This window comes from Zea mays, chromosome 6, assembly GCF_902167145.1.
Source record: "Zea mays cultivar B73 chromosome 6, Zm-B73-REFERENCE-NAM-5.0, whole genome shotgun sequence".
Classification (NCBI taxonomy): domain Eukaryota; kingdom Viridiplantae; phylum Streptophyta; class Magnoliopsida; order Poales; family Poaceae; genus Zea; species Zea mays.
Window position 1 is genome coordinate 102,014,011 of NC_050101.1, and position 21,511 is coordinate 102,035,521.

Sequence of the window (21,511 nt, forward strand, 5' to 3'; positions counted from 1 at the left end):
CTGAATTTGGGGGTATAAAATTTCTTTGCTCATATTCACAAATTCAGGTGTTACCTCTCTTTTCACACCTTTCCCAAATCTCCTCTTTCTCTTTTCTATAGAAGAAGAGTGGTTATTTTTATTTGTAATTATAATCAAGTAGGCTAAACTCCAAGGGAGTATGAAATGTTGCATCATGTCAAACCCTAAATTCTACTTTTGTTTGGTGCATAATTCTTAGAAATGCTAATTTAAATTTGTGGCTTATTTGGATTTGAATCAAATAGAGTAAATAAAAAGAAAAGGGAAAACAAATGCCAGAATAAAAGAAAAAAAGGAAAGAAGCCCGCTTCCCCCGCCCCTCGGCCTTTCGGCCCATCTAGCCCATCCCCGCGCGCGCGCCCTCCTTCCCCCCCTTCTCTCTCTCTGCCCAGGCGGGCCCACCCGTCAGTGCGACAGCCTTCCCCGCGCCCGCGCCCGCTTTCCTCGCTCTCTCTGCTCGTGGGCCCGAGCTGTCAGCTCCTCCGTCTCCGCGTAACCACCGCCCCGAGCCGCGCGTCCCGCGGACTCCGCGCCCACGTCGCGCGTGGAGCTCGCAACCACCTCGCCTCGGCCACTTGAGCCCAGAACCTCGCTCGCCCTCTCCCCCTCCCTCATTTGCGCACCTGCAGACCCCCCTTCCACCTTCCCCCACGCTGCGCACACGCCAAAGCGCCGCCGCCATTAAACCACCGCCGCCCGAGCTCGTTTCTCCGTCGCCGTTGGAGCCCCGCCGTGCCCTCTGCCACGGTGAGCTTCGCCCTGACGTCCGCAACCCGGGACGCGCCCCAATTTCCCCTCTCCCTTCCCGAATCCCTCTGCCCGCGCTCACCGTCGTTCTCTGCGCAGCCGCCGAGGTCCGCCACCGTCGACTCGGGCTGCCGCCGCGTCTCCGTCGCCATCGAGGGGTCCCCGGAGTTTGCCTTGAGGTAAGGAACCTCTCCCGCCCCCTCCCGACCTTTTTATTGCCCCCCGTCGCGTTTAATTGCTCGCCGGAGTCCTTTAGCGCCACCGCCGAGCCGCTTCGCCGCGGGCCGCCCCCCTCCGGTGCCCTGCCTCGACCCAGTCCCCACCGGAAGGTTCCCCGCGCCCTCCCCAACCTCCCCGGCCGCCCAGGTCGCCCCAGGGACCCGCAGAGCCCCCGCGCCCCTCGTCTCCGGCGAGTTCTCCGCCGCGGGGACGGGCGCCGCCGCCTCTGCTAGCCGTAGGTGAAGACAGAAGGCGGCCACCCAATCCCTGCCGTCCATTCCCGATTGAACGGCCCTGTTTCAATTAGGCCGAGCCCAACCCTAGCCGTTCGCCTGAGATCCAACGGCCCAGAGCCATTTCCCCGCACCCCGCCTTCCTGCCATTTGGGCCCCGCCTGTCAGCCAGCCGCCCCGCGCTGCCCGCCTGGCCCCGCCTGTCAGCCGCTCAGGCCGCCGCGCGCTCGCGCGCCCGCCCGCGGATCTAATCTCGGGCGTTGATCCGAGATCTAACGGCTATAAGAGCCCGATACCCCTTCGCCCGCGCTTTTTCTTAAAGAGACCCCCGCCTTTCCGTAAATTAACCCGCCGTCCCTGGATCTTCGCAGTTAGGTCCTCGGACCTTTTATTTAATCCAAAATAAGTATTTAAGGCATACTTTTAATCCCTAATCTTGTAAAATTCATAACTTTGTCATATGAACTCCAAATTAGGTGCTTCAAATTGCAAAATGCTCACAGTATTTTTATCTATCTATTTAAACAATGTTTCCCTGCTGTTTTTATGTCCCAATTAATAGATGATCATTAGGGTAAGATTAATGTTATTGGAACCCTATTTGAGATAAATAAAGGATAGTAGACTTTAATAAAAGTTGGAACACCTAAGTTTATGGACTTAACACCATGTAATGATTTAACCCCACCACTGACTTAGATCTGGTTAGTGGATAATGAATCACTTTGTATAGTCATCTACCCTAGACCTAGGGGACACCAGATTGCCAATCCTTTTCTACTGTGAACTTGTGATCTCTCTGCTGCATATGTTTGGTTTATTGTTTTTTGTTTGTTATTTCCCAAGTGCATAGAATGAATGATTACCTTACGTAGACAACGGGCAGTCTGTGTTTCCCGAGGAAGTGGCAGAAGAAGTCCCTGATCAGCAGTTTGGTGAAGGCAAGTGTCCTCTGACCCATTATGTCCTATTCACTTATAACTTACTATCCCGCATTACTTACTTGAAACCTAAGGATTGACTAGCTTTACACTTTACTTTATCCTTGATGACCTTCTAGGCTGTTATGGTTAGCATTTTGCTATTGCCTTAACTTAATCAATGAACATGATGGGACTATTTATGATACTGTTATCCTGATGATATTGATGATCTTGTGATATTCTAGGGGGCTCAGGCTGTTTCCTGAGTACCTCTCTGTAGGACCTGTTAGTTGAGAGACCACCCGGGATAACAGTGCAACCATGAGGGTGAAATGGGATGCCCTTAGCTAATTAATTAGAGGAACTAGAAGTGTAGTTGCTTCGCCGTCGCGCCGTCAATGGGGTCCAGGCACAGTGCTTGCTCTGCCGAGGCTGAGTGCCGAGGTTCTTTCGTTTTGCTTTCTTGTTAGTCACTCTCCTGCGGGGAGGGGTACTGTGTTTATCAAACTGGAGAAACCTAACGGGCAGCTATGATCTCTAGGGAATCTTTGTAAAAGCTACGTAGTGATACCCTGCCGGACCACCTAGGTAGTGGTCAATGGGGATTAGCTCTCCCCGGGCAGAAAGGGAATCACGGCTCATGGGTAAAGTGTGCGACCTCTGCAGAGGGTAGTGAAACTGATATATCAGCCGTGCTCACGGTTAAGAGCAGCCTTGGGATCCTCTTTGATTAGAGATACTCCGGATACACTTCAGATGATGACTTTAATGATGATGGTTAACGATGGTGACTTTAATTATGTTTTCTAGTATTTCTTCTCTGAGGAAGTACTTTTTGGGATTATAACTTGGGTTTTTATGATAAAACCTGGCTCCTACTAATAATAAATACCTGACCAACTAAAAGCAACTGCTTGAGCCTAACCCCACATAAAGCTAGTCCACTTCAGCCAAACGGGACATTTGCGGAGTACGTTGATGTGTACTCATCCTTGCTTTACCACAAAACACCAGGTTGTCCGCGTTGTAACCACTGCTCAGGAGAAGACGAAGCCGTGGAAGGAGACTTCCAGGAGTTCCAAGATTACGACGAGTTTTAGGTGTGGGTTGGCGACAACCCCCGGTCAGCTGCCTGTGAAGGCCTTATCTTTACTACGTTTCGCTTAGCACTTTGATTTATCTGTTAGGCTAATGACTATGTGGATGTCTATGACTCTGTGATGTAATAAGTTAATACTCTTTTATGTTATTATTCGAGCACTGTGCGATGATGTTCATTTATGTAATCGCTGTGTACGTGAGTTCTGATCCTGGCACGTACATAGTTCGCATTTGGTTTACCTTCCAAAACCGGGTGTGACATAAGTGGTATCAAAGCGCGTGCTGACTGTAGGACCGCTAACCTAGAGTAGCACTGGTCGAACTAAGGACTATTGACCTTCTCTCTCACCTTGACCTCTGATGTTACTTCAAAAGTCGGTCACCTCGACCAACCCTATGTTTTACCACATATATATACTACATTATACCTTGTTAAAATTTTATTTTGTTCTGTCTTTGGTCTTTTCACTTGTCATATTAGTTCTATTCTTACTCTTGTGCTTACGGTGTCTTTTGTAGATGGCTCGTCTTAGACACACTGCACGTAAGTCGGTGATTCCTTTCCTGCCGTCTCGACTTGCGGAGCGTCCTCTGCGCCGCACCGTGTCCGGTCAGTCGAGTCACCTGGAGAGACTGCACCACCGCCTGCGTGAGGAGCAGGAACGCCGACGTCAGCACAGAGAGCAGCAGGGCTCTTCCTCCCCACCTCAGCAGGAGGTGGAGTCCGTGAGGCGCCGCTCCTCTGCTCCCCAGCTGGAGGCGCCCCCTGCACCACTGTGGGACGCCCCGGCTGCTGGAGGAGGTCCTGGAGGAGACCCCGACGACGACGACTCAGACCACAGCACGGAGTCCTCAGAGCCACAGGAGGCGGAAGGATGGGTCGCCCGACCCATCACCCGTGACGCTGCTCGTGGTTGTCACTTCCACGACGCACTCGACACCTTGTTGCGCCAGGCTTTCGACCGGCACACCTGGTCGATCGAGTATCATTGTGTAGTCTACCAGCACAGTCGCGGGAGGTACCCGGACCGCTGGGAGGCTACCTGCCTAGTTCGCCGTCCGGAGGATGATCTCCGGGGTGCGGAGGCCGTTTCGGAGCACTACTCCATCTCCGAGAGGGACACTGCGGAGGCAGCTATGCAGGATGCAGCACGGCGTGCACTCTCCCAGTACTGTTCTTTGTTCGGTGGGGTGGCCGACGGTCTTAACCTTAGGTACTACCCCCGCCGTCCTACTGGCAGCACCGAGAGTGTGGTTGTCTCACCTGTTGGTGAGGATAACCCTAGGTTGAGCAGCACAGTCAACCTAGTCGCGGTGCTTAACACTGAGCTGGATCACTCTCTGGACGAGCTGAGCAGGGCTCGAACGGAGATTGCTGAGTTGCGTGCCGAGCTAGCAGAGCGCTGCCACCAAGAGGGTGGTTCTCCCGCTCCTGTTGGGACTCAGCACCCTTACCGCTCGCCGCCACGTGGTCACCACACTTATGGTTCCCCTGCCTGTAAGACCAGGATAGATCTAGATCCTTAGATCGTTAGCGTCGGAGTTTGTAATAATCCTTAAGTCAGATGTCTCAGTCTTAGATAGTCAGTTTAGTTTGCTTACCAGTTGCTTCCATTCAGTATAGTTTGCTTATTAGTTGCTTACGTGCTTGTTATGATGAACTTGTGCTGGATTTGAATCTTTGTAATGACTGTAGCCAACATGTGGGTTTCCCCTGCAGTTTGGCTTAGCTAGTAATGTTAATGAAGTCAGTTGTTTAGTTGGGAAACCATTTACTTCTACTTTCCTTTCTATCTGAGAAGCTGTGTTGAATCATAATGAGGATCAGTGAAGCTCTTTGTTCACTCAGTGTCATGAAGAATCATGTATTCCCTTTTATTATGCTGAAGGATTGTAAGATCAATGCTGATGTGTGAATGTCTTCTACAGATGTCTGACAACAGGCGCCGATGCAACAGGCGTGCTCAGCAAGAGCAGCATGCCCAGCAGGAGGAACATCAGAGGCAGCCTCCCCCGCCACCCCCGATGACAGTGGAGCAGATGTTCTTGATGCAGACTCAGGCAGTGCAGGCTATTGGGCAGACTCTGGCAGCCATGCAGCAGGCTCAACAGCAACCCCAACCCCAGTTGCAAGTGCAGATGCCCCAGATGCCACGGGATAAGCGTGGCGAGTTCATGAGAGGGCACCCTCCTACCTTCGCCCATTCTGCTGACCCCATGGATGCAGAAGACTGGCTGCGCGCAGTGGAAAGGGAACTGCGCACCGCCCAATGTGACGACAGGGAGAAGGTTCTGTACGGTCCCCGTCAGCTAAGGGGAGCAGCCCAGTCCTGGTGGGAGTCCTACCTCGCCACACATGCTAACCCCGAAGCCATTACCTGGGAAGAGTTCAGCGAGAGTTTCTGCAGGTACCATGTGCCAGAGGGACTGATGATCGTGAAAAAGGAGGAGTTTCTGGCTCTGAAGCAGGGACCCCTGTCTGTTAGTGAATACAGAGACAAGTTTCTGCAGCTATCTCGTTATGCACCTGAAGATGTCAACACTGATGCTAAAAGGCAGTACAGGTTCATGAGGGGTTTGGTGGATCCCCTGCATTACCAGCTGATGAACCACACCTTCCCCACCTTCCAGCACCTGATCGATAGGGCAGTTATGACTGAGAAGAAGCGTAAGGATATGGAAGATCGGAAGCGCAAGATGAGTGGACCCCAGTCCGGAAGCATCAGCCGTCCCCGCTTCTCAGGCAGTTCATCTCAGCAAGGCAGGCCTGGTCACCCACAGGGATATCAGAATCAGAATCAGCGTCCGCATCAGCAGTAGTTTCAGAGGCAGTACCCACAACAGCAGCAGTATCGTCAGAACAGCCAGCAAGGAGGGAATCAGTATCAGAAGCAGAACAACCAGGCACCTCGCCTTCCTGCCCCCGCAGCAAATCAGAGCAACCAAGCAGCCCCAGCACAAGGAGGAGGCAGAGGATGTTTCCACTGTGGAGAACAAGGCCACTGGGCGATGCAGTGTCCAAAGAAGATGGCGCAACAGCAGACCAACCCCAATGCTCCAACAAGGCAAGGTGTACTGCAGCAGGCAGCAGGCAATCGTGGCCAAGCGTACAACCGTGGAAAGGTGAACCACTTGGAGGCCGAAGCAATCCAGGATGCACCAGATGTGGCAGTAGGTATGTTCTCAGTCGAATCTCATCCCGCAAAAGTGCTATTTGATACTGGTGCAACTCATTCATTTGTCACTGTAACCTGGGTAGAAATGCATAACATCTCAGTAGAGGTAATTATGCCACCCATGAGGATTAATTCGGTTGGTGGCAAGGTGCAAACAGATAAAATATGCTCAAATATAAGAGTGGAAATAAGGGGGATAGGGTTCCCCAGCGACCTAATAGTAATAGACACCCCTGGGGTAGATGTCATCCTAGGGTTGAATTGGTTAATGAAGTATGAAGCGAACGTCAGCTGTGACAAGAGGACCGTAACATTGAAGTCCCCGTCCGGAGAGGAGGTAGTGGCTGAGCTAAAGATGCCTAAATCAGCGGAGGGAGTTTGTCACCAGATTTCAGTTGATAGTAAGGAGACCAACCCGCTCGAGGCTATCAAGGTTGTGTCGGACTTTCCGGATGTGTTTCCCGAGGAACTAACGGGCATGCCACCCGAGAGAAAAGTCGAATTTGCCATAGAGCTTATCCCTGGTACCGCCCCCATTTCCAAAAGAGCCTATCGAGTGTCTGGACCAGAATTGGTGGAACTCAAGAAGCAGATAGATGAGATGTTAGAGAAGGGTTACATCAGACCAAGCACCTCGCCTTGGGCCGCTCCAGTGTTGTTTGTAGAGAAGAAAGATGGTACAAAAAGGATGTGCATAGACTACAAAGCCCTGAATGAAGTCACTGTTAAGAACAAGTACCCCCTGCCAAGGATAGAAGATTTGTTTGACCAACTCAGAGGTGCCAGCGTATTCTCAAAGATAGATCTGAGATCAGGTTACCACCAACTCAGAATCTGACCCTCGGACATACCGAAGACAGCATTCATCACCAAGTATGGGTTATATGAGTTCACAGTTATGTCCTTTGGTTTGGCAAATGCGCCAGCCTTCTTTATGTATCTGATGAACAGCGTGTTCATGGACTATCTAGACAAGTTTGTGGTAGTGTTCATCGATGATATTCTCATATACTCTCAAAGTGAGGAAGATCATGTGGAGAATTTGAAGATGGTATTGCAAAGGCTTCGAGAACATCAGTTGTATGCCAAACTGAGTAAATGTGAGTTCTGGATTCATGAAGTCTTGTTTCTAGGTCACATCATAAACCAAGATGGGTTAGCAGTGGATCCAAAGAAAGTAGCAGATATCCTGAACTGGAAAGCACCGAAGGATGTTCGTGGGATTAAGAGCTTCATCGGAATGGCCGGATACTACAGACGTTTCATTGAAGGCTTTTCAAAGATTGCTAGACCAATGACAGCGTTACTAGCGAAGAAAGTTGAGTTTAAGTGGACCCAAAAGTGTCAAGAAGCATTTGAAGAACTGAAGAATAGATTGACTACAGCACCTGTGTTAGTTCTGCCTGATGTTCACAAGCCATTCTTGGTATACTGCGATGCTTCTTACACCGGATTGGGATGTGTGCTAATGCAAGAAGGAAGAGTTGTAGCGTACTCATCTCGACAGCTGAAGATCCATGAGAAAAACTACCCCACACACGACCTGGAGTTGGCAGCAGTTGTTCATGCGTTGAAGACATGGAGACATTACCTGTATGGGCAGAAGTGCGACATCTACATAGATCATAAAAGTCTGAAGTACATATTCACCCAGTCAGAGTTAAACATGAGGCAGCGAAGATGGTTGGAATTGATCAAGGACTACGAGTTGGAGATACATTACCATCCGGGCAAAGCCAATGTTGTTGCAGATGCTCTAAGCAGGAAGAGTCAAGTCAATATGATGGCTACATACCCAATGTCATATGAGTTAGCCAAGGAGTTCGACAGACTGAGCCTCGGTTTCCTGAATAGTACGCAAGGAGTAACAGTGGAATTAGAGCCCACTCTAGAGCGGGAGATTAAAGAAGGGCAGAAGGATGATGAAAACATCAACAAGATCCGGCAGCTGATCTTAGAAGGAAGAGGCAAAGACTTTCGAGAGGATGAAGAGGGAGTAATATGGTTCAAAGACCGATTGTGTGTTCCCGACCTCAAACCTATTCGGGAGCTGATCCTCAAGGAAGCTCATGAGACAGCCTACTCCATACACCCTAGAAGTGAGAAGATGTATCAGGATTTAAAAAGGAGGTTTTGGTGGTATGGCATGAAAAGAGAGATCGCAGAATATGTTGCCATCTGTGATAGCTGTCAAAGAACCAAAGCAGAGCATCAGAGGCCCGCCGGATTGTTGCAGCCATTGCGGATTCCTCAGTGGAAGTGGGATGAGATCGGGATGGATTTTATAGTTGGCCTACCTCGTACCCGGGCCGGCTATGATTCGATCTAGGTGGTCGTGGACCGCTTAACAAAGGTGGCCCATTTCATACCCGTGAAGACAACATACACCGGAGCAACGTTAGCTGAGTTATACATGTCTCGGATAGTCTGCCTTCATGGTGTGCCAAAGAAGATAGTGTCAGATCGAGGAACACAGTTCACCTCTCATTTTTGGCAGCAGCTACAAGAAGCTTTGGGCACACATTTGAACTTCAGCTCAGCTTATCACCCACAGACGAACGGTCAGACTGAGAGAACTAATCAGATCCTAGAAGATATGCTGAGAGCCTGTGCGTTGCAAGACAAGTCAGGATGGGACAAAAGGTTACCCTATGCAGAATTCTCCTACAACAATAGTTACCAGGACAGCTTGAAGATGTCACCGTTTCAGGCACTCTATGGACGGAGTTGTAGGACTCCACTGCATTGGGACCAGCCTGGAGAGAGACAGGTGTTTGGCCCCGACATCTTGCTTGAAGCCGAAGAGAATATCAAAACGGTTCGGGAGAATCTGAAGATAGCACAATCAAGACAGCGAAGCTATGCTGACCGAAGGAGAAGAGAACTGAGCTTTGAAGTGGGAGATTACGTCTATCTGAGGGTGTCACCTATCAGGGGAGTCAGAAGGTTCGGAGTTAAAGGCAAGTTAGCACCCCGGTACGTTGGACCATATCAAATTCAAGCAAAGCGTGGAGAAGTGGCCTACCAGCTCAACCTACCAGAGAGTTTGTCAGCAGTGCACAACGTGTTCCACGTGTCGCAATTGAAGAAGTGTCTGCGAGTACCAGAAGAACAGTTGCCAGTGGAGGGTTTGGAAGTCCAGGAGGATCTGACATACATAGAGAAGCCAACGCAGATTCTGGAGTTTGCAGACAGAGTCACCCGGAGGAACACCATCAGAATGTGCAAAGTCAGATGGGGTCACCACTCGGAGGAAGAAGCAACCTAGGAACGAGAAGATGATCTGAAGGCCAAATACCCTGAACTCTTTGCTGACCAACCTTGAATCTCGGGGCAAGATTCTTTTAAGGGGGATAGGTTTGTAACATCCTGAATTTGGGGGTATAAAATTTCTTTGCTCATATTCACAAATTCAGGTGTTACCTCTCTTTTCACACCTTTCCCAAATCTCCTCTTTCTCTTTTCTATAGAAGAAGAGTGGTTATTTTTATTTGTAATTATAATCAAGTAGGCTAAACTCCAAGGGAGTATGAAATGTTGCATCATGTCAAACCCTAAATTCTACTTTTGTTTGGTGCATAATTCTTAGAAATGCTAATTTAAATTTGTGGCTTATTTGGATTTGAATCAAATAGAGTAAATAAAAAGAAAAGGGAAAACAAATGCCAGAATAAAAGAAAAAAGGAAAGAAGCCCGCTTCCCCCGCCCCTCGGCCTTTCGGCCCATCTGGCCCATCCCCGCGCGCGCCCTCCTTCCCCCCCCCCCCCCTTCTCTCTCTCTGCCCAGGCGGGCCCGCCCGTCAGCGCGACAGCCTTCCCCGCGCCCGCTTTCCTCGCTCTCTCTGCTCGCGGGCCCGAGCTATCAGCTCCTCCGTCTCCGCGTAACCGCCGCCCCGAGCCGCGCGTGCCGCGGACTCCGCGCCCACGTCGTGCGTGGAGCTCGCAACCACCTCGCCTCGGCCACTTGAGCCCAGAACCTCGCTCGCCCTCTCCCCCTCCCTCATTTGCGCACCTGCAGACCCCCCTTCCACCTTCCCCCACGCTGCGCACACGCCAAAGCGCCGCCGCCATTAAACCACCGCCGCCCGAGCTCGTTTCTCCGTCGCCGTTGGAGCCCCGTCGTGCCCTCTGCCACGGTGAGCTTCGCCCCGACGTCCGCAACCCGGGACGCGCCCCAATTTCCCCTCTCCCTCCCCGAATCCCTCTGCCCGCGCTCACCGTCGTTCTCTGCGCAGCCGCCGAGGTCCGCCACCGTCGACTCGGGCTGCCGCCGTGTCTCCGTCGCCATCGAGGGGTCCCCGGAGTTCGCCTTGAGGTAAGGAACCTCTCCCGCCCCCTCCTGACCTTTTTATTGCCCCCCATCGCGTTTAATTGCTCGCAGGAGTCCTTTAGCGCCACCGCCGAGCCGCTTCGCCGCGGGCCGCCCCCCTCCGGTGCCCCTGCCCCGACCCAGTCCCCACCGGAAGGTTCCCCGCGCCCTCCCCAACCTCCCCGGCCGCCCAGGTCGCCCCAGGGACCCGCAGAGCCCCCGCGCCCCTCGTCTCCGGCGAGTTCTCCGCCGCGGGGACGGGCGCCGCCGCCTCTGCTAGCCGTAGGTGAAGACAGAAGGCGGCCACCCAATCCCCGCCGTCCATTACCGATCGAACGGCCCTGTTTCAATTAGGCCGAGCCCAACCCTAGCCGTTCGCCTGAGATCCAACGGCCCAGAGCCGTTTCCCCCGCACCCCGCCTTCCTGCCATTTGGGCCTTCACAGTTAGTTCCTCGGACCTTTTATTTAATCCAAAATAAGTATTTAAGGCATACTTTTAATCCCTAATCTTGTAGAATTCATAACTTTGTCATATGAACTCCAAATTAGGTGCTTCAAATTGCAAAATGCTCACAGTATTTTTATCTATCTATTTAAACAATGTTTCCCTGCTGTTTTTATGTCCCAATTAATAGATGATCATTAGGGTAAGATTAATGTTATTGGAACCCTATTTGAGATAAATAAAGGATAGTAGACTTTAATAAAAGTTGGAACACCTAAGTTTATGGACTTAACACCATGTATAATGATTTAACCCCACCACTGACTTAGATCTGGTTAGTGGATAATGAATCACTTTGTATATCATCTACCCTAGACCTAGGGGACACCAGATTGCCAATCCTTTTCTACTATGAACTTGTGATCTCTCTGCCGCATATGTTTGGTTTATTGTTTTTTGTTTGTTATTTCCCAAGTGCATAGAATGAATGATTACTTTACGTAGACAACGGGCAGTCTGTGTTTCCCGAGGAAGTGGCAGAAGAAGTCCCTGATCAGCAGTTTGGTGAAGGCAAGTGTCCTCTGACCCATTATGTCATATTCACTTATAACTTACTATCCCGCATTACTTACTTGAAACCTAAGGATTGACTAGCTTTACACTTTACTTTATCCTTGATGACCTTCTGGGCTGTTATGGTTAGCATTTTGCTATTGCCTTAACTTAATCAATGAACATGATGGGACTATTTATGATACTGTTATCCTGATGATATTGATGATCTTGTGATATTCTAGGGGGCTCAGGCTGTTTCCTGAGTACCTCTCCGTAAGGACCTGTTCGTTGAGAGACCACCCGGGATAACAGTGCAACCATGAGGGTGAAATGGGATGCCCTTAGCTAATTAATTAGAGGAACTAGAGGTGTAGTTGCTTCGCCGTCACGCCGTCAATGGGGTCCAGGCACAGTGCTTGCTCTGCCGAGGCTGAGTGCCGAGGTTCTTTCGTTTTGCTTTCTTGTTAGTCACTCTCCTGCGGGGAGGGGTACTGTGTTTATCAAACTGGAGAAACCTAACGGGCAGCTATGATCTCTAGGGAATCTTTGTAAAAGCTACATAGTGATACCCTGCCGGACCACCTAGGTAGTGGTCAATGGGGATTAGCTCTCCCCGGGCAGAAAGGGAATCACAGCTCATGGGTAAAGTGTGCGACCTCTGCAGAGGGTAGTGAAACTGATATATCAGCCGTGCTCACGGTTAAGAGCAGCCTTGGGATCCTCTTTGATTAGAGATACTCCGGATACACTTCAGATGATGACTTTAATGATGATGGTTAACGATGGTGACTTTAATTATGTTTTCTAGTATTTCTTCTCTAAGGAAGTACTTTTTGGGATTATAACTTGGGTTTTATGATAAAACCTGGCTCCTACTAATAATAAATACCTGACCAACTAAAAGCAACTGCTTGAGCCTAACCCCACATAAAGCTAGTCCACTTCAGCCAAACGGGACATTTGCGGAGTACGTTGATGTGTACTCATCCTTGCTTTACCACAAAACACCAGGTTGTCCGCGTTGTAACCACTGCTCAGGAGAAGACGAAGCCGTGGAAGGAGACTTCCAGGAGTTCCAAGATTACGACGAGTTTTAGGTGTGGGTTGGCGGCAACCCCCAGTCAGCTGCCTGTGAAGGCCTTATCTTTACTACGTTTCGCTTAGCACTTTGATTTATCTGTTAGGCTAATGACTATGTGGATGTCTATGACTCTGTGACGTAATAAGTTAATACTCTTTTATGTTATTATTCGAGCACTGTGTGATGATGTTCATTTATGTAATCGCTGTGTATGTGAGTTCTGATCCTGGCACGTACATAGTTCGCATTCGGTTTACCTTCCAAAACCGGGTGTGACACGCATGTCAGGCAGGGAAGCAAGTTGGTGTTCATCATCTACACAAGAACATCATGACGACTGACAGACCACTCGAGCTCCTACACATGGATCTATTCGGCCCAATAGCTTACATAAGCATCGGTGGGAGTAAGTACTATCTAGTTATTGTGGATGATTATTCTCGCTTCACTTGGGTGTTCTTTTTGCAGGAAAAATCTCATACCCAAGAGACCTTAAAGGGATTCTTGAGACGGGCTCAAAACGAGTTCGGCTTAAGGATCAAGAAAATTAGAAGCGACAACGGGACGGAGTTCAAGAACTCTCAAATTGAAGGCTTCTTGAGGAGGAGGGCATCAAGCATGAGTTCTCTTCTCCCTACACCCCACAACAAAATGGTGTAGTGGAGAGGAAGAATAGAACTCTATTGGACATGGCAAGAACCATGCTTGATGAGTACAAGACTTCGGATCGGTTTTGGGCCGAGGCGGTCAACACTGCCTGCTACGCCATCAACCGGTTGTATCTACACCGAATCCTCAAGAAGACATCATACGAACTCCTAACCGGTAAAAAGCCCAATATTTCTTACTTTAGAGTCTTTGGTAGCAAATGCTTTATTCTTGTTAAAAGAGGTAGAAAATCTAAATTTGCTCCTAAGACTGTAAAAGGCTTTTTACTAGGATATGATTCAAACACAAGGGCATATAGAGTCTTCAAAAAGTCCTCAGGACTAGTTGAAGTTTCTTGTGACGTTGTGTTTGATGAGACTAACGACTCTCAAGTAGAGCAAGTTGATCTTGATGAGATAGGTGATGAAGAGGCTCTGTGCATCGCGCTAAGGAACATGTCCATTGGGGATGTGTGTCCTAAGGAATCCGAAGAGCCACCACATGCACAAAATCAACCATCCTCCTCCACGCAAGCATCTCCACCAACTCAAAATGAGGATGAGGCTCAAGATGATGAAGGAGAAGGTCAAGAAAATGAGCTACCTCAAGATGATGGCAATGATCAAGGGGGAGATGCCAATGGTCAAGACAAGGAGGATGAAGAACCAAGGCCGCCACACTCAAGAGTCCACCAAGCAATCCAACGAGATCACCCCGTCGACACCATCCTCGGCGACATTCACAAGGGGGTAACCACTAGATCTCGTGTTGCACATTTTTGTGAGCGTTACTCTTTTGTTTCCTCTATTGAGCCGCACAGGGTAGAAGAAGCATTACAAGATTCGGATTGGGTGGTGGCGTTGCAAGAGGAGCTCAACAACTTCACTAGAAACGAGGTATGGCATTTGGTTCCACGTCCTAATCAAAATGTTGTAGGAACCAAGTGGGTCTTCCGCAACAAGCAAGATGAGCATGGTGTGGTGACAAGGAACAAAGCCCGACTTGTGGCCAAGGGGTATTTACAAGTCGAAGGTTTGGATTTCAGTGAAACCTATGCACCCGTAGCTAAGCTTGAGTCAATTCGCATTTTACTTGCCTATGCTACTTACCATGGCTTTAAGCTTTATCAAATGGACGTGAAAAGTGCCTTCCTCAATGGACCAATCAAGGAAGAGGTCTATGTTGAGCAACCTCCCGGCTTTGAAGATAGTGAGTACCCTAACTATGTATATAAACTCTCTAAGGCACTTTATGGGCTCAAGCAAGCCCCAAGAGCATGGTATGAATGCCTAAGAGATTTTCTCATCACTAATGGCTTCAAAGTCGGAAAGGCCGATCCTACTCTATTTACCAAAACACTTGAAAATGATTTGTTTGTATGCCAAATTTATGTTGATTATATTATATTTGGGTCTACTAACGAATCTACATGTGAAGAATTTAGTAGGATGATGACACAGAAATTCGAGATGTCTATGATGGGGGAGTTGAAGTACTTCTTGGGATTCCACGTAAAGCAACTCCAAGAGGGCACCTTCATTAGCCAAACGAAGTATATTCAAGACATTCTAAACAAGTTTGGAATGAAGGATGCCAAGCCCATCAAGACACCCATGGGAACTAATGGGCATCTCGACCTCGACACGGGAGGTAAATCTGTCGATCAAAAGGTATACCGGTCGATGATAGGTTCTTTACTCTACTTATGTGCATCTCGACCGGATATTATGCTTTCCGTATGCATGTGTGCAAGATTCCAAGCCGACCCTAAGGAAGCTCACCTTACGGCCGTAAAACGAATCTTGAGATATTTAGTTCATACTCCTAAGTTTGGGCTTTGGTATCCTCGAGGATCCACATTTGATTTAATTGGTTATTCGGATGCCGATTGGGCGCGGTGCAAAATCAACAGAAAAAGCACATCGGGGACTTGCCAGTTCTTGGGAAGATCCCTGGTGTCTTGGGCTTCAAAGAAGCAAAATTCTGTAGCTCTTTCTACCGCCGAAGCCAAGTATATTGCCGCAGGCCATTGTTGCGCGCAATTGCTTTGGATGAGGCAAACCCTTAGGGACTATGGTTACAAATTAACCAAAGTTCCTCTTCTATGTGATAATGAGAGTGCAATCTGCATGGCTGATAATCCCGTTGAACATAGCCGCACTAAACACATAGCCATTCGGTATCATTTCTTAAGGGTTCACCAACAAAAGGGAGATACCGAGATTGCATATATTAACACTAAGGAACAATAAGCCGATATCTTTACCAAGCCACTAGATGAACAAACTTTTAACAAACTTAGACATGAGCTAAATATTCTTGATTCTAGGAATTTCTTTTGATGTTTTGCACACATAGCTCATGAATGTACCTTTGATCATATCTCTTTTATATACTATGACTAATGTGTTTTCAAGTGAATTTCAAACCAAGTCATAGGTATATTGAAAGGGAATTGGAGTCTTCGGCGAAGACAAAGGCTTCCACTCCACTCCATCAACTCATCCTTCGTCGTCGCTCCGAGCAATTCTTCGTCTTTGGTATAATCTTCACTCATATGTTATTTACCAAAGGGGGATAAAGTAGAGAAAGGGCTTATATTTCACTCAAAGTATCTGTTTTTGGCGATTCATGCCAAAGGGGGAGAAAGTATTAGCCCAAAGCAAAAGGACCGCACCACCACCAATTTTCAAAATTTAAAAAGGTCTTGAAATGATGAATTTTTCAATTGGTATCTTATTTTCGAGAAAATAGCACCTTCAAAAATTGGTATCTTAAAACCCTCTTGAATACTAAGAGGAGGAATTTATTGAGGGGGAGTTTTGTTTAAGTCAAAGAAAAAGCATTTGAAACAGGGGGAGAAAATTTCAAATCTTGAAAATGCTTCTCAAAATCTTATTCATTTACCTTTGACTATTTGCAAAAAGTCTTTGAAAAGGATTTACACAAGAATTTGCAAAAACAAAACAAGTGGTGCAAGCGTGGTCCAAAATGATGAAAATATAAAGAAACAATCCATGCATATCCTATGAGAATTTCTATTGGCTCAATTCTAAGTAACCTTTGCAGTTACATTATGCAAACAAGTTCAATTATGCACTTCTATACTTGCTTTGGTTTGTGTTGGCATCAATCACCAAAAAGGGGGAGACTGAAAGGGAATTAGGCTTACACCTATTTCCTAATTGATTTTGGTGGTTGAATTGCCCAACACAAATAATTGGACTAACTAGTTTGCTCTAGTCTCTAAGTTCTACAGGTGCAAAAGGTTCACAATAAGCCAATAAAAAGACCAAGAAAGGGTTCAAACAAAGAGAGCAAAAGACAACCCAAAGGCACCCTGGTCTGGCGCACCGGACTATCCGGTGTGCCACCAGACAGTGTCCGGTGCACTAGGGCACTCGAGGCTGAACTCTTCACCTTCGGGAAATTCAGAGGGCGCTCCGCTATAATTCATCGGACTGTCCGGTGAGTCACCGGACAGTGTCCGGTGTGCCAGCGGAGCAACGGCTACTTCGCGCACAACGGTCGACTGCAACGCATTAAATGCGCGCCTGCACGCGCAGAGGACAGAGGACGCGCAGTTGGCGCACCGGACAGTCTACAGGACCTGTCCGGTGCACCACCGGACAGCCCAGAGGCCCCACAAGTCAGAGCTCCAACGGTCGAACCCCAACGGTCCGCTGACGTGGCTGGCGCACCGGACAGTGTCCGGTGGCGCACCGGACTGTCCGGTGCGCCATGCGACAGCACACTTCCAACGGCCATTTTTGGTGGTTGGGGCTATAAATACCCCAACCACCCCACATTCAATGGCATCCAAGTTTCTACACTTCTACACCTTACAAGAGCTATAGTATTCAATACAAAACACACCAAAGAGATCAAATCCTCTCCCAACTCCACATAAAGCTTTAGTGATTAGAGAGAGTGATTTGTTGTGTTCATTTGAGCTCTTGCGCTTGGATCGCTTCTTTTCTTTCTCATTCTTTCTTGTGATCATCTCAATTGTAACCGAGGCAAGAGACACCAATTGTGTGGTGGTCCTTGCGGGGACTTGTTGTCCCGTTTGATTGAGAAGAGAAGCTCACTCGGTCCGAGGGACCGTTTGAAAGAGGGAAAGGGTTGAAAGAGACTTGGTCTTTGTGACCACCTCAACGGGGAGTAGGTTTGCAAGAACCAAACCTCGGTAAAACAAATCATCGTGTCTCGCTCTTTATTTGCTCACGATTTGTTTTGCGCCCTCTCTCTCGAACTCGTTTATATTTCTAACGCTAACCCGGCTTGTAGTTGTGCTTAAGTTTGTAAATTTCAGATTCGCCCTATTCACCCCCCCCCCTCTAGGCGACTTTCAGGGTGGTCGCCTTGGTCGAAGGTAATGGGTTTGTCGGACCAGTCCAAGTAGACTGGCGTCGCTACCTTTGCCGAGCAGACCTCCTGGTGTTCCTGCTTGCGGTGTCGAGCTGAGGCATTCACTACTTGCCCACCGTAGATCATGAAGCAGTTGCGGACCTCCGGGAACTCCTCTTCCTTGTCGCCCCCTTCTTGTTGTTGCCTTGGTCCTTGCCACCTTCTGTCGGGGGTTCGGCCTTATTGAAGTAACGCCGGAGCATGTTGCACTCTTCAAGGGTGTGCTTGACGGGACCCCTGTGATAGGGGCATGACTCCTTGAGCATCTTGTCGAACACGTTGGCCCCTTCGGGAGGTTTCCGAGGATTCCTGTGCTTGGCAGCAGCGACGAGATCCGCATCAATGGTGTTGCGTTTTGCTTGCGCCTTCTTCCAGGTCTTCTTCTTCGTGTCACGCTGGACGGACGCCTCGGGGACGTCTTCCTTCTGTCTCTCCTGAGGCTGCTTGTCCTTCCAGAAGATGGCTTCGACCGCCTCCTGACCAGAGGCAAACTTGGTGGCTATGTCCATCAATTCGCTCGCCTTGGTGGGAGTCTTGCGTCCCAGTTTGCTTACCAGGTCCCAGCAAGTGGTGCCGGCGAGGAATGCTCTGATGACGTCCGAGTCGGTGATGTTAGGTAACTCGGTGCACTGCTTTGAAAACCGCCGGATGTACTCTCGCAGGGATTCCCCTGGCTGCTGGCGGCAGCTCCGGAGATCCCACGAGTTCCCAGGGCGCACGTACGTACCTTGGAAATTTCCAGCGAAGGCCTTGACTAGGTCGTCCCAGCCGAAGATCTGCGCAGGAGGCAGATGCTCTAGCCAGGCCCGGGCAGCGTCGGAGAGGAAAAGTTAGAGGTTGCGGATGATGAGGTTGTTGTCGTCCGTCCTCCCAACTGGCACGCCAGCTGGTAATCCGCGAGCCACAACTCCAGCCTCGTCTCCCCTGAGTACTTGGTAATTTTAGTCGGGGCTCGAAACCGGGCCGGGAACGGCGCCCGTCGAATGGCCCGCCTGAAGACCCGCGGACCTGGTGGTTCGGGTGAGGGGCTCCGATCCTCCTCACTGTCGTAGCGTCCCCCGCGCCTGGGGTGGTAGCCTCGGCGCACCTTCTCCTCGAGGCGGGCTCGATGGTCGCGGCGGTGTTGCTCGTCGCCGAGGTGATCCCGGGCGGCAGGTGTCCTGTCTCCTGTGTGCTCGGTGTGGACCGAGGCCTCGCACATGCGTTGGGAGGACGCTGCGTGATGCTCCGAGGGGCCTCCTCGCCTTCGGGAGGCAGAGCTCTCGGCTCATCAGACAGCGGCATTTTCTAGGAGGTCCTTGAGTTTGCCCTGGATACGTCGCCCCTCGGTGGTGGATGGCTCCGGCATTGTTCGAAGTAACATAGCCGCTACAGTTAGGTTCTGGCCGGCCCCGCTGAAGGCCGGGGCAGCCCTATCCTGGCATCGTCAATGATACAGCGCTGGACGTCCCGGGCCCGGTGACGCGCTCCTCCGGCGAGTGCTCGGCCTGCCCACTCCTGCTCGATGTTTTGTCGGAGCTGCACAAGTTGCCCCGTTTCTTCGTTGACGAGTGCTCGCGGAGTTGCTCGAGCTGTGTGCCCTGACCCCCCGTAGGGACTCGGACCACAGCTAGCTCCCGTGGGATCTCAACGCGAGACGCAGGCACAGGGGCGTCGTCATTTCCTGGCATGCTGAGGTGGTTGTCTTCGTCGTGACCCCCCTGATCGATGTGGAAACACTCGCGACTTGGGTCGTAACCCTCGTCGTCAAGGTTGTGGCCATCGTCGGAGTAGCCGGAGAGGCAATGGTCACATGCAGACATGAAGTCTCGCATGGCACTGGGATCACTGAGTCCGGAGAAATCCCAACTGAAGTCGGGGTCGTCATCTTCCTCGGAACCCGCGGGTCCGGAGGTTGAGACGGCCGTCAACAGGCCCCAAGTTGACCACATATGGTACCCCAGAAGGTCAGGATATGCCCTTGCGAAAGTGCTCGCCGAAGTGGGGTCGCTTGGTGGATCGAAGCTGAATCTAAAAGGAACAGGATGGGAAACGGATGGTACCTCCTGGTTGATGGACGGTGGTGAAGTCGCATCGGGGATGGAATGCGCCGTTATCTCAGGTGCGAGACTAATGCCCGACAAGTCCCTCGCAAGGGTGCTGGCATCATTAGTCCGCCTGGGGTTGGCACGTTGCTGGGATGCAACACCCGTCGTTGTCCCAGGTGCGAGGATAACACCCGACATGTTTCCGACAAGGGTGCCGGCGTCGTCGACTCGCTCTGGTCCGACAGCCGACGAGGTGCCGCCTCTTACCTGGCCATGGTTGCTCCGTCTCCTCCTCCTCCGGCGAGGAGGGTGGCAGGGCAAACCCGGGTGTTCCTCTTCCGCCACGGGGGATGCCATCGTCGAGTTCGCCTCCGCCGGGCGAGCCGACGATCGTCGTTGTTGTCGTGCTGCGGGGGGAGGAGTACCATGTCGTAGCTGCCGTCAGGGGACATGAACACGAGACTCCCAAAGCCGAAGAGGTTGCTGAAGTTTATCCATCTGGAACTCAACGGGAAAGTTTTGCCAACACGCAGCTGGGCCCCTACCTAGCGCGCCAACTGTCGGTGTTTTGGACCCGCGAGGACCCTCAATCGACTAGTGAATTTGACGTTGTGTGTCCCTGCCCAGATGGGTTGATGCAAGATGAAACACGAGAGGGGGGATGATGGTTATAATATCTTGCACTGGGGTGCTCATAGTAGGGGTTACAAGCTTCGCGGGAGAGGGTTTGGCCTTGGAGTGAGCCGTCTGAGCTAGCCTCCTTTGCGTCCGCCCTCCTCCCCTTTCTCCTCTTGGGAAGGCCTTGGGCATCCCCTTTTATAGATACAATGAGATGATCCAGCTGTACATATGGGGGTGTAGCTATGTGCTAACGTGGCAGGCGGAGAAGTGTTTGAGCCCTGTAGAAGCGTAGCTGACGGTGCGGCCCTGGGTCCTGCTGACGTTTCTTTGCCTTCGTAGAGAGTTGAGAACAATCGACGTCATGGACGCACGCAGGGAACCATCATTACCTGTTGCCGGAGTAATCTAGATGGGACATCGGTCTTGTTCCTTCGTAGCCTGAGGCAGCTAGCAAGGGGTAGGGTAATGATGTACCCCCTGTGGCATAGTCGGTCCAAGGCCGAGGTCGGGCGAGGCGGTGACTTCTCCTGAGGCCGAGGCCTGGGGTCGGGCGAGGCGGAGACCTTCTTCCGAGGCCGAGGCTGAGGTCGAGGCCTGGGGTCGGGCGAGGCGGAGCTCCCTGTTGCGCCCGAGGCTGAACTCGGGGGAGGTCGTGACTTACTGTCGTCAGTTTTACCCTGGTGGTTGGCACAGTAGTCGGAACGGGGTGAATAGTGTTATTTTCCTGTCAGAACGATCAGTAAAGGGGCGAAGTGACTGCGGTCATTTTGACCTTGCCAACTGAGGCGCGCGTGTCAGGATAAGGTGTCAGGTGATCCCCGCATTAAATGCGCATGCGATACGGTCGGTGGTAAGGCGATTTGGCCGAGGTTGCTGTACGACAAAGTTTGCCCGAGCTTGGCCTCGGGCGAGCCGGGGGTGCGCCCACTGCCTGAGGAGGCCCTCGGGCGAGGCGTGAATCCGTCCGGGACTACTGTTCTTGCCCGAGGCCGGGC